Below are 17,509 nucleotides of genomic sequence, written 5' to 3'. Positions count from 1 at the left end.
ACCGTCTCTCCCCTATCTGTAAGCCCCGCACCCCTCCCCCACCCCCTTTCTCTCTGCTTAGTTAGTACTAGATGTTTTTTATAGTAGTAGATGTTAATTTAGGGTTCATAGATAATGATTTTTAGTAGTAGTAGATGTTAATTAGTAGTAGTGATGGTACTAGTTAACTATTGTATAATGTAGTTTATTTTTACTGTTTTTAGTAAGTGTTTAAAATAATTAGTAAGTAAATTAATAAACTAGTTGAACTAGTTTAGTTTTAGTTGAACTAGTTTAGTAAGTAAATTAATAAACTAGTTGAACTAGTTGAATTAATAGAACTAATGTATTTTTAGTAAGATAATTAATATTACTAGTTGAACTACTTTATTTTTAGAAAGAACTAGTTTTTTTTCTATTTATAGTATGTTTATATTTAGTAAGAACTAGTTGAATTAATAGAACTAGTTGAACATGTCATATTTGTTGTTATTTTTTAGTTAAACAATTATTCGGGATGTATTAGTGATAACTTATAGGGTTTTTGCTTTTGCAGAAATCAAGGAGCCCCTCCATCATCCCCGCAGTCGTCCCCGTCACCTACCCCCTCCGACCTCGAGGTGAGACCAGCCCAATCTCCATGTATATCTTGTGTTGCTCAAATAGGATATGTGGTTGCCCAAGTGGCCGGTCATGTTCAGGTTACACCTCCGAGTGGCCTATGTTTTGCCGGAGTGTTGATTAATTTCCGTTCCGGCAAATTTCAGGCGCTCGATATGTCCTTTTTTAGCAAAGGTCATGCCGGATTTTTTCGTGAATTCTGGCATGACTTGTGCTAGAATATGTAGGAAATATCGAGTGGCCTGAATTTTCTCGAAAAATAATGATCTAATTTAGGTTTTGTAGTACATATATTTAATTGTACAAGTTTAATCTTTGAATTATGAACGTAGGAAATGTCGTACTCGACGACGACAGTCTCCCGGGGGAGTGCAGCTGGTGCCACGACGATCGAGGTATATGCGACAGGTTCCTTGAGCTGGACGAAGATCGGCACTTCAACATTAAGCTCGAGGAGACCTTCGATGTTGAAACGGTACGCAACAACGACAAGTGTTTTTTTCGTAATTAAGCATGACTTCAACTATTTCAACATCTAATTTTCATCTTTTACAATTCGACTAGCTTATCCCATGCCATGCAAGACGCTATGTCTTGGAGATGATGGGTTTTGAATACCATGAAAATTTTGAAACAAAGAAAATACACCTAAGGACCCATCATGATATGGATTTTGAAGTAAATCTGTACAATTCTCAGAGCGTAACCCATTTTGGTTGCCAAAATTGGGAAGCACTTTGCAAAATGTATGGTTTTTATGAGGGTATGATTGTCACCATGGATCTTGGTGATCTTGACATCGAGCAAGACAATATGGACATTTGGGTCCTTGTTGATACGCTTCCAATTCTACCGCAATGTGAGTTTCTCAAACATAGTTATTAACTAATTTATATTGTTTATTTCAAAATAGTTGACAGCTTATTTCCATTGATAACTTATTTTGAATCTTCAAAGAATATGCGGAAGATGGTAGACAAAACCCACTACACTGATGGCTCCGATTTAACTTATAAGGAAAAAAGTCATCTGATCACTTATTGTACTTATCTTGAGAATTACAATACCTATTATCGAACTCCTACAAATTATGGTGAATACGTGCCACTAGTGCACGTGTTGAACCACGGTAACTTCTATGGAGATACCCTGGTAAGATTTTTTACTATTACGACATCCGTGCATCTTTTGCATACTTCTAAAACTAGTACATCATTACTAACTACGAAGTTATTACTATGTTTTTCAACAGAAAATCCCGATGGATTGTGTGTCTCATCTGATGTATCAGAATGGTCACCTTGCAGTTCTGAACATACAGCCAGGTCAATCTAAGGAGCTCACCTGTGCATATTGGATTTCTAAAACCGGTGAACACATGCTAATCAAAGAATGGAAAAAATGTTTGGACATTCGCAAGGAGGTTCTTGGAAGTAACATTAAGCGAAAGGCAAGAATTGGAGACAGGATAATCTCCATTCTCCATAATGGAGAGTCAGGGGCTATCTTGTTTTTTGCTATTTTATCTTAGAGAATATAGTAGGTCCTAAAAGAATGTAGTAGGTTCTATGAGGTACAATATGTTTATTATGTGGTACAATGTGTTAGAGTTGATGCTGAGGAGTACTTGTGATTACGACTAGTGACCAATTTGCTATGTGATGTCTCATTGATGAAAACGATGATCTTGAGGAGGTGTTATATGTCAATGATGTATTATGATGATAAGTTGTTAATGATATGATGATGATGATATTTATTATATCATTGGGTGAAAGAACCGCGGATTAGTTTCAAGTGGATGGACATCCACTTGAAACTAGTCCACGGTTCTTTCACCCCGTGATGTAATAACTCATTATGATGTAAAAACAATCTCTAAATTCCTGTTGTATGAAAACTTGTGTAAATGTGTATGAATACAACATGAAATAAAATACGAAATAATAGTAGTAGCGTGGGCAGGGAGAGGCGCTACTACTAATTACCAGTAGCGCTCCTCTGGGAAATCGCTACTACTAAGTCGATTTAGCAGTAGCGTGGGTTGAGGCACGCTACTACTAAGCTTTAGCTGTAGCGCCGTACCAGTGGCGCACCAGCCCGCGCTACTGATAGGCCTAAAACCCGCGCTGCTGCTAGGCTTTTCCCTAGTAGTGATGTCATCAATCCGCGTCGCTCGCCGATCCCGTGGGGTGGCATATCTATGCCGACGGCCTTGCCGTCGGCATAGGCCTGGCCCATGGATCTTGCCACGTCATCGATCCCCGCCCTACGCCACGTCATCGATCCAGGGCTCTACCATTCCGTGGCCGAAGCTATCCCGACGGCTTTACTGTAGGCATAGATTTCTAATAATATTTTAATATTTTATTTAGTTTCTCTTTTATTTTTTTTTCCAAAACTAATTTCATTAACTTAAATGTGCCTTAAATGTACAAAAAACATATATCGATTGCCCCCCCACACGGGCCTTGCTTCCGTCGTGTCACGGAGAGGTTAGACGGGACGGGTACCTGTGGGGGGTAGCAATGCCGCCAGGTGTCGCGGTGGGCCCTCCTACGATTGTGGAAACGTGGTGGCAGGCGCCAGCACGCGGCTCTGGGGTGTGCCCCCCTCACGGGCGTCGCTGCCGCCGTGTCCCGGAGAGGGAAACGGCCATGTACTATCCGGATCCAGTCAGGCACCCGAACCATCGGGTTTTGGCCACGAGCTGGGACCACTGGGAAGCGGCCCTCCACGCGGACCATGGGACCCATGCCAAGGTCGTGATCACTACTTTCTGGGTGAGTTATCTTCAGAAGCACAAGTCTATTCTAGTTTCATGAATGATTTAACTCATGGCTTCTTCCATTCTTGTTTCATGCATGATTGTAGAAATTCTATCGAGTTCTTCCGGAGCACAGGGCCAGAGCCGACCAGATCGTGCTGCGCCAATGCAAGAAGAAGGCCCGCCAGATGCAGTACGAGGTGCGCTATGTGGCCATCTCGACATACTATCACGACTCTCTTGGTGTGAAGATGACCAAGGAAGAAGCGCGGAGGATGGGCATTATCTTGGAGAGGCCCGAGTACTTGGCGGTAAGTATAAAAGATTTTTCATTCCTATGTTTGTGGTACATTTCATTGTTTCGTGTTGACATGCCATTATGCTTTAATTATGTAGGTGTGTCCAAATTGGTGTTATGGAAAAGATGAGTCCTGGGCGGCATTGGTGGATCTTTGGTGTGATACGGCTGGAGCCTGGGCGGCTACGAGCATCAAAAACAAGGCTAACCGAGGGAAGGAGGGAGTACATGCTCAGGGAAACCGAAACCACTTTCTCCACAAGACACTTAATGTATGACTAACCCCATTAAACATTCTTCTTCTTCTATTTACCGTCACTTTCTTATGTATGACTAACTTCTGTTTGGTGGGGCAGGAGGAGAAACTGAAGCGGCCGCTCTCACACATCCAGGCGTGGGAGATCGCCCATACGCGGAAGGACTCCAAGCCTGGAGAGCCCAAGTACTACGGCAAGAAGACCGCGCAGAGGAAGAAGGCCTACTCCGATGGGTATCTGAGGTTACATCCTGACACACCTGACCCCATTGCGGCGGATCTGGGCGATAGGGTGGTGGTGGGCATGGGGCCCAAGGAGCACGGTCGGGAGGCAGTTCTCGATGCTGTGATCACTCCTACTATCTCCTACACACAGCTCCGTCGGATCGACCCGAGCCTGAGCCAGCGCACGAGCACGCCAATGACCAGTGCACAATCACAGTCCCTCTTTCAGGAGCGGCAATCTGTAAGTATTTTCCCTCTTATCTTCATTGCTCACTTTATTTTCCGCATTTAGTAGTTTTATGAGTTCCATCATGTCATACCGTAGGCCTACATGGTGTACACACGCCAGGAGACCATGGTGTGGCACGAGAGCCTTTATGCATACCATGAGCAGAGGGATCGCCAGATGCAGCACGCTTTTCAGGAAATGGCGGCCGACAGGTTTCCTCAATTGCAACCAGCACAATGTCCTCCAGCACAACCAAGGCTGCTTACCTTTGAGGAGTTTGTGGCACAGAACGCTGGCCCCTCACCGGTTAGTTCATCCCCAATCTATTCACCCAAAGCATATCATGCCTTTCAACACAGTCATATATCCCGTTAATATGTCTTTTCAACATCCAGGGAACCGGTGGATCAATCGTTGGTGGTGGTCTTCGCAGCACTCCCGAGTCACGGAGCCCGACCACTCCGATCCACGGAGGCGGAGGCGGAGGTGGAGGCAGTCTTGGCGGTAGCGCTGCCGCTAGCAGTGACGACCTGGGCTTCGGCGGTCTTGGCGGTGACGACCTCCGCGGTGCTCGACGTCCTGGCGCTTAAGCCTTTCGGTTACTTGTGTGCTTATGCTTATGTTTCTTTAGATGACTTGTGTGTGGTGATGATGATAAACTTGTGGTCTTTGATGGTCCTTTAGATGACTTGTGTGCTTCTTTATATGCTTATGCTTATGTTTATGTTGATTGTGATGATGCTTATGCATATATTGTTGTGACGGTGCCGGATGATACTTAGATGTGTTCTATTTGTCTATTTCCATCATATATATATGCTGTATATTTGAATTGAATTGATCTGAAAAAAACAGAAAAAAGAAAAAAAATCAAATACAAACTATGCCGACGGCCTAAGCTGGCGTGAGCACCCAGTTGGTGACACGTGGCAGCTATGCCGACGGCCTAGCCGTCGGCATAGTTTCAAACTAAGCCGACAGCTAAGCCGTCGGCATAGCCGCCATGTGTCAGCAACTGGGCACTCCTGGGGCATATGCTGTCGGCATAGCCCTGCCCCAGGAGTAACGCCTGCTCGCCACGTGGCACATCTATTCCGACGGCCTAGCCGTCGGCGTAGTCTCAAACGAAGCTGACGGCTAGGCCGTCGGCATAGATGCGCCATGTGGCGAGCAACCGTTGGTCAACACTTGACGGTGGCCGCCGTTAGGCGGGAACGTTGCCGACGGCCAGGGCCGTCGGCATAGATGTACGAACACCGTCGGGATATGTCCTATGCCGACGGCCGAGCGGGCTACGCCGACGGATATGTTGCCGACGGGGGCCGTCGGCATAGGCCTGTCCCGACGGGAATCAGGGCTATGCTGACGGCCGTCGGCATAGGGTGCGATTCCGGTAGTGACATGCCCCATGTCAATACGTTGTTCATACATAGATCTCCTTACAACTGCACAAAGAGATAAAATAAAACAGGAAATATCTTAGTGAGGTCACATATTCTTAGTATGTTTCTTTAGACATGCTGCTTCCAACACTAGTCTTGTTATGTTTCTTCTCTTGTAAGGCCCAGAGCATACGTTGCCATAATCATCAGCATCGCTCTGTACACTCACTGTCCCATTCATGAGTTAAGAAGTCACTCAGAGCATCATAAAATACATCACCAATAAGCAACAAGCACATATAGAAGTAGATACCTTACCAATCGTCAGACATAGTACTTGTAGAAGATATGGATGGACATCCGTGTACTTCATTTCAGAAAAAAGATGTTGTATGATGCATAGTCTTGTCTCTCCCCTTTACAGGTGGCCAATAATTTCCTTGTTGCGTCTGTCCTTTTTGATACATTTTCAGTTTCTCTGACTCAATGTATCACCCTTTAAGGTAAGAATGTTAATAGTGTTAAATTTGTTGATGTCTCCCTTCACATATGTGTACTTAGCTTGTGAAGTCGGGGCTTTGGCTTCGATAACTGCTAGAATTAGAAAGATTGGCCTGATTTATGGAGCAACTAATGATGCTAAAGCGGGACACTAAATCTGTTAACACACTTTGCAATATGCTCGAAACTTGGCACTTGCATGATCTTCTTATCATGGTACAACTGATGTGGTGCATATTTTGTTCCTTTCACAAAAATGCAGCTGCAACATATAGTAGTATATTGTTGTTTAATGAAGCTACAAACATGCATGTAAGTTTGGATGACATTCTTATTCAATATATTAATAAACCACCAATTATTTCATTGCAACATATTGATTTTTTAGTATAGGATTCTATTGTGGCAACTGAATCGACAATCAATTTGACACTCCTTTTCATTCTTTGTTCTTATGGTTAACATGCTAAGTGCAAAGTTCTTGAGAAACATAACCCCCAAATTGATTGTCTATTGCAATAACCATAACCCCCAAACTGCTTGAGAAACATCTCAAAATCCTGCAAGGATGTTGGACTTAATACATTTAACTTACCACTATTAATACTTCTTGTATACCAGAAGCTCTGGAACTATGTTATTGCTTTCCAGTTAATATTTTGCAAATTGTATCCAAAATTGAGGCAAGCCTTCTCTTGAGCACATCAATTTTTTTCGCCGTTTCAGTACACGTACTAAACAGGGAGACAATCGCACACTTAAAAGGCTCAATTTTCCACATTATGTAGGAAGATTACATAGAATGCAACTTGGCAGGCGCCATTTTCTGTATTGCATAGAAAAATTACATAGAATGCAACTTGGCAAAAAAAGCTAGAACTATAGATACCAGCTAAATAATAAAGTGTATTATAGCTCCTGTGATCATTTTTTTGACAAGTTATAAATACTTGAGGATCATCAAGGGAAAAACAATGTTGTTGTGAAAAGCAATGAACAAAGGTAAGTTAATGTTGAAAACCCATCATGTAAAGTTGAAGTGTATTTGAAACATTACTTCTCTCATGGAAACAAAGATCGTACAGAATCCACCATAATAAGCATAAATCCTTCAGAGATAACAAAGATGCCGACTGTAGTAAATTGCCACCTGTGGTTATAGTAGCAGAATAAAACTTTTTGATTAGGCACAATAGACGACTGTCACATCTTTGTTTTTGGAAAGCCATGTGGACTATAACATGGAGCGAGCTCTTCTTCTAGATGGAAGAAGATTATACAATGGAATACAATTGAGCCCAAGTTACTTACCAAGTTTCTCTTCTTCCTAACACAAGAAGATTAGACAATGGAATACAATTGGGCCCAAGTTACCATAATAAATTGCCAACAATGTTAGTGCGATGTGGATGTCAACCTATGATTTGTCAAAATCAACAAACACTCAGCGCTGAGCAGAACACAAAATAAGTATGACAACTATTTATTGTCCTTTTCATACTAATATTTATCAGCCTACTTAATTTAATACATAAAATCCAGGCAATAGTTAACTGTCGTGCATAGCGATGCATTATACATCAATTCACACTAATATATCCAGTAGAAAATAAACTATGCTACTTTACTGGTTAGCATTTACTAACAAAATTTGATGCATATATCAACTAATAAAGCTACTAAGCAACGAATCATATAGGTTGATCTGTGAAAGAAGCTTAAAGTAAACAAAACATTACATGCTACCCGACTCATACTGGTTAACAAAATGAGTTACAGTTAGCTAGCCCTAAATGTGGAAAAGACATGAGGTAATAGTTCATTATCTCACAGTAATATTTATCATTTAGTTGTACATTAACCAAAGTGCCCATTGCCAAAACAAAAACACACATAGCTAAATGGACCAGTTACTATCATTGCAAAAAAAAGAACCAGCTGCTATAAATGAGTGAGAAGAGGAGAGATCGAGAGAAATGGACCTGGTATCTCGCAAAGCAATGTCTGAGACAAATAGACACCTAAGATGAAAAAGGGAATAAAATGGGAAGAAATAAGAATGTATGAGAGAAGAAAAATGTAATGTTGGAATTGTACCTTTGCCTCTATTCAACAAAGAACATAACTCAGTTCTGCAACTTCTGATGTTTATTGCTTTCTTCTCATTTATATCAACTTCCACACCCTGTAGAATGAGAAGGAGTGTGCTCAATCATATAATCTGAAACTTGGGTGCAATTGGATTATAGCCAAATTCAATTGAATTGAACTATATCCATGACCTTATTTGTATCAGTTGGATCCATCCCTAGAATATGACTATTGTCATATTTCCTTCAAAACCAAACTTGATCTATTCTCAACCCATAACCATGCCATAGTAATTACCCTAGGAATATAAATAGTTAAATCACTTGTATTTTTAATTTTGATCTTTTATTTGGATCTTCATTTGGTTTTTGTGTTGAAGTATTTTTCTTTTATCGTTAGATATATCATAACGAGAAGGAAAGACGACTAAGACTAGAATATTTTACCTTCAAGAAATTAGACAAGTTGCAGTTTGCCCATGCTTTGACCTATACTTTCATATTATGCGTACCTCTTCAAATTTTAGTAATATGCATGAGTAAGCTTACCAAAGTTTTACAAACAATATCTTGCTAGTTAATCCTTAGGTTCAAATCTTATATTTATCATTATGCTTTGGCATGCTTGTATAAATGGGGTGGGTTGGAAAGCATAACTGGTTTTAAACCTTTAAACTTACTCTCTTTTGAGCAATGTTTGTGAATTTTGAAGCAAAATCTATATTATTTTACTTTTACTCTGTGGGCGGATTGGTATCATGGGAGCGTCTAGAAGTGATTGGGCCCGGCTAGGGTCTTCACACCAAGTGATTGCGCTCGATAGAAGACTTGCACACTTGAGTGATTGCATTCAACCGGGGACATGAGCACACATGTTTTTGGTGGTAACCGCCGTTTAGGAGATTGAGATCTTCCCAGTATAGTTTGATGTAGCTTCCCGTGCACCCACAATGTACTATGGGCTCTTGCTTAGCTCAATACTAACGGGAAACCATTACCTCAGGACCTCCATCGGAGAGGGTCATTAATTGTCTAAGTTGCGGGCGACTTGGTAATAGGTATAGGGGCTGTTATGGAAAGACTTCATCACAATATCCTCCCATTCATGCACCAAAGTGTGTAATGATAAAGGGGTTGGCTGTGTCATGTGGGGAACGTGTACGATCCCTCTAGAGGGTTTAAATAAATTAATTAGCCGTGCCCCCATTTACAGGCAACTTTGAGCAATTGAAGACTTGGATTGAACAAGAATCCCCCTTTCTTTTCTAAAAATCTGATTTAAGGGTTATATATTGAGAACTGAAGATAGTGAATGTGTTTCACTTCAATCATATGTATATTTTTACCAGGTTCGTGAATAAGCCTTGTTGTGTTTATCTTACTGTTTCACTCTATCTCAATACTAAAAACTATTTCAAATTTCAAAGAAAGTTTATAAAACTTAGCATAGGTGAAATTTGGCTTTATGCAAACAAAACCTCGAGCAATATTATGCGTACCTCTTCAAATTTTAGTAATATGCATGAGTAAGCTTACCAAAGTTTTACAAACAATATCTTGCTAGTTAATCCTTAGGTTCAAATTTTATACTTATCATTATGCTTTGGCATGCTTGTATAAATGGGGTGGGTTGAAAAGCATAACTTGTTTTAAACCTTTAAACTTACTCTCTTTTGAGCAATGTTTGTGAATTTTGAAGCAAAATCTACATTATTTTACTTTTACTCTGTGGGCGGATTGGTATCATGGGAGCGTCTAGAAGTGATTGTGCCCAGCTAGGGTCTTCACACCAAGTGATTGTGCTCGATAGAAGTCTTGCACACTTGAGTGATTGCATCCGACTGGGGACACAAGCACACATGTTTTTGGTGGTAACCGCCGTTTAGGAGATTGAGATCTTCCCAGTATAGTTTGATGTAGCTTCCCGTGCAGCCACAATGTACTATGGGCTCTTGCCTAGCTCAATACTAATGGGAAACCATTACCTCAGGACCTCCATCGGAGAGGGTCATTAATTTTCTAAGTTGCAGGCGGCTTGGTAATAAATATAGGGGCTGTTATGGAAAGACTTTGTCACAATATCCTCTCATTCATACACCAAAGTGTGTAATGATAAAGGGGTTGGCTGTGTCATGTGGGGAACGTGTATGATCCCTCTAGAGGGTTTAACTAAATTAATTAGCCATGCCCACGTTTACGGGTAACTTTGAGCAATTGAAGACTTGGATTGAACAATAATCCCCCCTTTCTTTTCTAAAAATCTAATTTAAGGGTTATATATTGAGAACTGAAGATAGTGAATGTGTTTCACTTCAATCATATGTATATTTTTACCAGGTTCGTGAATAAGCCTTGCTGTGTTTATCTTACTGTTTCACTCTATCCCAATACTAAAAACTATTTCAAATTTCAAAGAAAGTTTATAAAACTTAGCATAGGTGAAATTTGGCTTTACGCAAACAAAACCTCCAGCAATACTTGACTTACCCTGCATATATATGTTTTTATTCAAAGAAAGTTTTTATTCAGTTTTTATTCAAACAAAACCTCAAATTTCAAAGAAAGTTTTTATTCAGTTTGGGACACCTAGGTGCCCAGGCACCTTGCCTATCCGTCGTTGGATCGTGTTCAGCGACTGATTTGGCAACAAATGTAAATGCCTTAATTACTAGTTAATTTGGCAGGCTTTAATTCTTTAACCATCCCATGCATGCATGTCACCTCATAGAAAAGGAAGGAGATTAAAATACCATACTGAATAAAAATTAGCACTTATTGTTTCGTAGAATAAGTCACTAGGTATGTAAATACTCATGTATTTTACGTAATTTCAGTAGTAGGCATAGACATACACACCACATAATTGGGTATATACATACTCGTACATATACTTTTTTGCATGGTAACCACATACATACATAATTTCGTTACTTGGTATATGCATACCCACGTATGTAAATAAATTTTTTAGTAGGTATATGCATACCCACGTATGTATATAATTTTTTTAGTAGGTATATGCATACCCGCGTATGTATATAATTTCGTTACTAGCTAGAACATAGAATAATTTATTATATACATACCCGCGTATTAGATACTCATATTGAATTGTTAGGAAACAAAAAAAGAACATAGTAGTTCAGAAAATAATTTATTGGGTATATAATACCCGCTTATGTGCATAATTTCGTTAGTAAGTATTTGATACCCGTATTAGATAGTTAGGAGACAAAAAAACGTGTATTAGATACCCATAGTAGGTCAGAAAAAATAAACAATAATACGATTTATTATATGGCAAGTCTTGCATGCCTAATATTTAAAAATGGAAACAAAATATAAGAATGGAAAGCCTTGCATGAAGAATAGTTAGGAAAGAAATCAAACAATCATTGTGCAGCGATACCTACCTAAAACAAGCAAGGTGCCCGAGCACCTAGGTGTCCCAGATAATTTACCTATATATATATATATATATATATATATACACAAACACTATTCTGATCACGGGATCATAATAATATTCTGATCACAACCAGAATTTCCTGAGTTACACGCGTGAACTTCCCTCTGTACGAACCCGACCTTCAGGCTATCTTCGCAACCGTGTCTCCCCGCGCGAATTTTTTGGTTAGTCGTGTTCTAAGTAATGTAAGTGTAATCTGCAAAGTATTTCTAGCAACTAAATGGCCGTTTTAAATATGAATCTCGCTGGTTGGCGGATTTGCTCTCAGGTCGTGATGAAACATGCCTCTGTTGCAATTTTACTGCCTGAGTTGTTCGACCTGAACTTCCCTCTGAACTAGGTTGAACTTCCGCCAACATTGCCCAAACGGGGCTTGTGATATACCGTTGGAAAGCTATGGACACCAGTATCATGACCCAACTTAAATTTTTGTCAAAATGTAAACGGTTTAAGAGCAGTTTTGTAAATCGTTTTTTCTTCACACAAAAAACATGAATCGTATTTTCGATCGCATTTCTAAATCGTTTATCAGAATGAGGCAAATAATATGGCGTTGGAAAGCTGCTGCAAAACCGCTCCTCACACATGTTGAAAGTTTTCTCTAATTCCCTATGGTTAAAGAGTAATTTGGAAAAACGTAAAATTTCGCAAACCGAACAACCAAGTTCGTATTTTCGATGCCATTTCTAAACAGCTAATCCGATTGAGGCAAGTAATATGGTGTTGGAAAGCTTATGAAAATGCGCTACTTTTCCATGTTGAAGGTTTTTCCTAATTGTGAACGGTTTAAGAGTAATTTAGAAAATAGTACAAGTTCCACCGAGTTTGTATTTTCGATCTAATTTTTAAGCCGTACGTCCGAATGCAGCAAATGATATGGCGTTAGAAAGCTTGAGTAAATGCAAAACTTTTTGATATGTATTGTTTCTCCCAATTCCTTATGGTTTTATGTCAGTTTTGAAAATGGGTAAAAACGTATTTTCGCCGTAATTTCTACAAATTTTGTCGGAATGGGGTGAATAATATACCGTTCAAAAGCTACGAAAATGCGAAACTTTTTCACGTTGATGATTTTCTCTGATTCCCAGCTATTTTCAAGTAAATTCAGAAATGGTGAGATTACTCGTTCTGCCTTTATAGCGAAACAGATTCGTCGAAAATGCATCGCGTGAAGTACTTGAACTTCTGTGGCAGTTCTGCTTGAACTTCACTCTGTTTTTCACGTGCTTTTTTTCCTCGTAGCTCTTCATTCACTCACCGGAACACTCACCGGAATTGAGCAAGTGATATACCGGTGGAAAGTTGTTGTAAACACGCAACTTTCCCGTGTTGATCATTTATTCATACTCGCGACGATTTTAAAAATTTTCATCTGAAATTCATTCAGCGTAGTAGTTGAACTTCCTTCTGTTTTCACGTTGAACTTCTGTGACGTATTTTTGTTTGTAATTTTCTCAACCGTTCGTCGGAGTTGCACGAATGATACCTTTTAAAACCTGTTGAAAAGACACAACTTTTTGCTAATGCGGTTAAACTTTTGTTTCAAACAACATACACCAATTTGTGTTAACCATTTTTTGGAATAAGAATATTCTATACCCTTGGAAACTTGTTGAATAGGAGAAACTTTTTGAACTTTTCCCTGGCTAGGCACTTGGACTTCTAGCAAGAAATTTTTTAGACTTCACCTTTTTACTCCTTTTTTTCTCGTACGAAACACACACCATGCAATACATGAACTTCCGTCTGTTATCAATTTGAACTTCTCTCTGTTTTGCTTTTTAAATTTAACCTTATTGGTTTTTGGAATAAACAGTTTGCACTTCTATGTTATTTAAATTTGAAATTCTCCATTTTTTTAGTAAATTGTAGAAACACAAATTTTTTAAAACTTTTTGAACTGCTCCTTATTTTATTTTTGAACTTCTTGGTTTGTTCTTTACTAACTGGGAAAATCATAGTTTTTTTCATAAACATCAGACCGCTCCCATTTAATTAAATGTGAACTTCTTGTTTTTTAGAAATGAGGATGGCCGTTTTTTAAAACCTTTTTTAACTACTTTTTTTTAGTTTTGGTTGTTTTGTAAAACGACGCTACCCTTTAGCAACGAAAAAATTGATTTTTTATAGACATCAAACCGCTATATTTTTTCATTCTCTTTTGAACCTTTTTGTGTATTTCTAGAAATGGGAAAATACGAGTACTTTTAGTAAATGTCGAACTTCTTCGTTATTTCGAACTGAACTTCTTGATTTATTCGTTAGTAACGGGAAAAATTCCAGTTTTTGTAATAAATATTGAACTGCTCTGTTTTTTGAAATTGAACTTCTTGGTTTATTATTTAGTAACAAGAGAAATCTTAGTTTTTCGTATAAATTAAACTATTCTTTTTTTTAGAAAATTGAACTTCTTGGTGTTTTCAATCTAAACTTTCTTGTTGTTATCAACTGTAATGGAAACAAATCCTAGTTTTGTAATAAACATCGTACAACTTCTTGTATATGTCATAGTGAACTTCTTGGTTTTATTCGTTAGTAACGGAAAAAATATGAGAAAAACATAAATATATTCTGTTATAACTTACTTGACCTTCTCCAAAGCCAAAGAATTACAATATGTTTTGTTACAATTAACATACTTGACCTTCTCGAACGCAACATTCTGACCTTTGCATACGCAAAAAATTATAAGGCAAACATTTTGCACAACAATACAACATTTTTGGAGAAGATATTCTCAGGAAGTTCACTGTTCATTCGGGCACAACCATGTTCAAATTTTACCAAAATTGAATGAGCATATGAAGTCATTGGTGTACTTCCCAAGTCCTCAATGAAACAATGCATAAATTTTATAGGCCGCAAGAAACCACATTGAACTCTCTCAAAATTTATTCTGTACATTTATAGGTTGCAGGAAAAATGCTTGCTAGTCAATCTACGAAAATTCTAAACGAATTAGCTCATAGCATGTGTATCTTTTTTGCATCCTGTCATAGCTAAAGCCGTTCTGTAGTCTCATAACAAATTAGAAGAGCCGTGTCTGTTAGGAAGACCTGAAACTCAAAAAAGGTTGCAGAAAATCCTGTAAAGAGAGAAGGGAAGAGGAATATGGGGATGAAGATTACATCGGCTGAATCAGGGGATCCGGCGACCTTTTATCCAGTTCGAGGTGGACTGGTGGCTCAGGCGAAGTGGGACTGCCCCTGGTGTTGCGGCAGTGAAGCCCCACCGGGGGGAGGCACCGCGGTTTTGCCGTGGCAGGGGAGCTTCGTAGGGCGCAGGGGTGTGGGGATCCGGCGGCGCACGGGGGGTGCAAGGGCAGCTCTGGCGGAGGACGGCGCAGTGTGTTGCCGACGTGAGTGCTTGGGTGGATCTCGGGTCGGCAGCAACCCGCAGGGATGCTGGGGATCGACGGCAGCACACAGAGATGCCGGGTCGTGGCGGCGCGAGGGGATGCGGGGGTCCGTCGGCGCGGGGGGATGCGGGGAGTCCGGTGGCAGATGGGGAAGCGACCGGGGGGGGGGAGGGGGGTCCGGCGGCGCGCATGGGTGAGGGGGTCCGACAGTGGTGGAGCAGGGGAGCAAGGACCCCGACGGTGGTGGGGGTGCGGGGTTCCCGGTGGCGCGCGGCGGTGGAGGAAGTGGTTTGGGCGCACGGCCGTGGCGGAGGACGACGGCGTGGGCATCCGGTGGCGATTCGATCGAGGTGGCGCGAGGCCGGCGAGGAGGGGCTGTGCGAGGCCGGCGGGGAGGGGCGGCGCAGTCCAGCGGGCGGAGGAGAGGTGGCGCGGTTGTTTTGTTGGCCGGGATCGGGGGATGGTGGAGGCGTCGTCACGGGGAGGAGAAGGTCATGGGTGTGGTAGTGGGCCGTTCGGGGCGTGCACAATAGGCCTATATTTTTTTTTTGTTCGGGATCTCAGAAACATCCTCGTCGCGTCCTTATAGGGCCGGCCGTGATCCGAATAACTATTCTGATCCTTATTCGGATCACGGTCAGCCCTATATATAGAGGCAACGAGGTATTCTGGAGATTCAGAAAAGGAAAAAGATTAGCGCCAGACCGGCCCATTAGCACATTCCACGACCTTCCCCTGTTCGCACCCCGTCTCTAACCTCCCTCGATTCCAGCCGGCCTCCACACACGACCCGCCGCTGCCCCGTGCTTCCTCCCTCACCGGCACGGAGTTTCCTCCCCCGCCGCCCCGCGCTTCCTCCCCCGCACCCCCACCATCGCCGGGATCCTCACTCTTCTGCTCCACCACCGCCGTGGCGACCTCCCCAGATCCCCGCCATTGGGCGACCTCCCAGACCTCCCCGCAGCCGCGCCATGACTGGCTCCTTCCCCATCATCGGAGCGCCACATCCCCCGCCGCCGGAGCGCCACCTCCCTAGGCGCCTCACTCCTCCAACCCCGACATGCGCGACCCACTAGGCGCCGCATCTGCATCTCGCTGCTCCGCTCCCCCGGCTGCCGGCGAGCCATCCGCCCCGCTCCATGATGGACGCCATCTCCCCGCACGCCGGCGCTCCATCCGCCCCGGCCCGCTCCCCAGCCAAAACCCAGAGGACCCCCGTTTCTCCTTCCTCGGTAAGACCTCTGTCCTGTCCGGCGGCTGTAGGTGAGCAAAACAAGGTGATGTACAGAAACACAATTCCTTCTCTGTACTTCTCTCGATTTTCTTGGGCCGTTCGGATAGTACTCATCGGGCAGGTCGAGCAAAATTCTCGTGGAAGGTCGAACAAGATTGTTGGAATTCCTCTTGCTTTTTGAGAAAAGCTTCAGTTTGATGTGTGCGTGCTCCGTGCAGAGGCATGTGTGTTAGTATGTGTGTGTGTGCTCGCGTGCTCCGCCAGCAGAGGCATGCACATCCTCATCCTCCCGCTGCAGTCCAGATTGGGGTGCAAACACCGTCCAGGTAAGAACATTGTTGTGAACTCTATTATATTTTGCAGGGAAAGGTTTCGGATGTTGATTTTTAGCGTATTACCAAAAGAGTTGGGTTAAAAAATCACTCTCCCAAAGACATCCAAGTAATATTTTCAAGAGGCGGATGAAAAAATTGTTAGCCACTTCTCTCTCTTTGCTGAGAATGGAAGAGCTCCAATTTTCTGAAACTTTATCCTAGTGGAGAATCAATTGACTCAACTTGATTTCTGCTCTGTCACAGTTGATGGTGAGATAGATTTTGGCGAGTCTTCCATGATGATGAAAAATACCAGCTATTGTGATAGCTAGGTGGGGAGATGTCATTTCTGAGAGTGTGGACCTTTGTGTAGTTGTTCAATAACCATCGCATGTATACTGGATGAAAATGGGTGTTCGCTACAGGATGCTGCTTGCACTTAACGTATAGAATTTTTATTTTTTGTGTTGTTGTTTTGTATAAGGTATTTTGAGTTTTGGAAGTTCAACATTATGGTGCTGGAGAGTTTCTCTCCATCATGCATGACAATAACATCTCCTGCTGATCATACATGCGGCAAAATGAAGGTGGTTAGAACGATTTCTGGATATAAAAAGTCTCTCTTGTCCATCTAAAAAAAATATGTCGACAGTAAAATAGAGAATAAAAAAATAAAAAGGGGTGCAGTTCAATCACTGATAACAGGGGAGTCGAGTAATAAAAAAACTTGGTTAAAAGGAAATGAAAAACTAACTTAAAAAAGTCAGGGAGGAGTATGCGGGTACA

The 17,509-nt window shown here is 41.5% G+C and overlaps 1 long non-coding RNA gene across 1 annotated transcript; it reads left to right on the top strand.

Annotated features, from left to right (window-relative positions):
- The first annotated feature begins 15,872 nt into the window (after positions 1 to 15,872).
- LOC120974921 (uncharacterized) lies at positions 15,873 to 17,186 on the top strand. Its single transcript, XR_005770457.2, has 2 exons — positions 15,873 to 16,735; positions 16,988 to 17,186. It is a non-coding gene; the product is annotated as an uncharacterized lncRNA (long non-coding RNA).
- The last annotated feature ends 323 nt before the right edge of the window (positions 17,187 to 17,509 follow it).

This window comes from Aegilops tauschii, chromosome 2, assembly GCF_002575655.3.
Source record: "Aegilops tauschii subsp. strangulata cultivar AL8/78 chromosome 2, Aet v6.0, whole genome shotgun sequence".
In the NCBI taxonomy this organism is placed as follows: domain Eukaryota; kingdom Viridiplantae; phylum Streptophyta; class Magnoliopsida; order Poales; family Poaceae; genus Aegilops; species Aegilops tauschii.
Note: the sequence above shows the minus strand (reverse complement) of the source record. Positions and strands in the feature narration are given on the sequence as shown.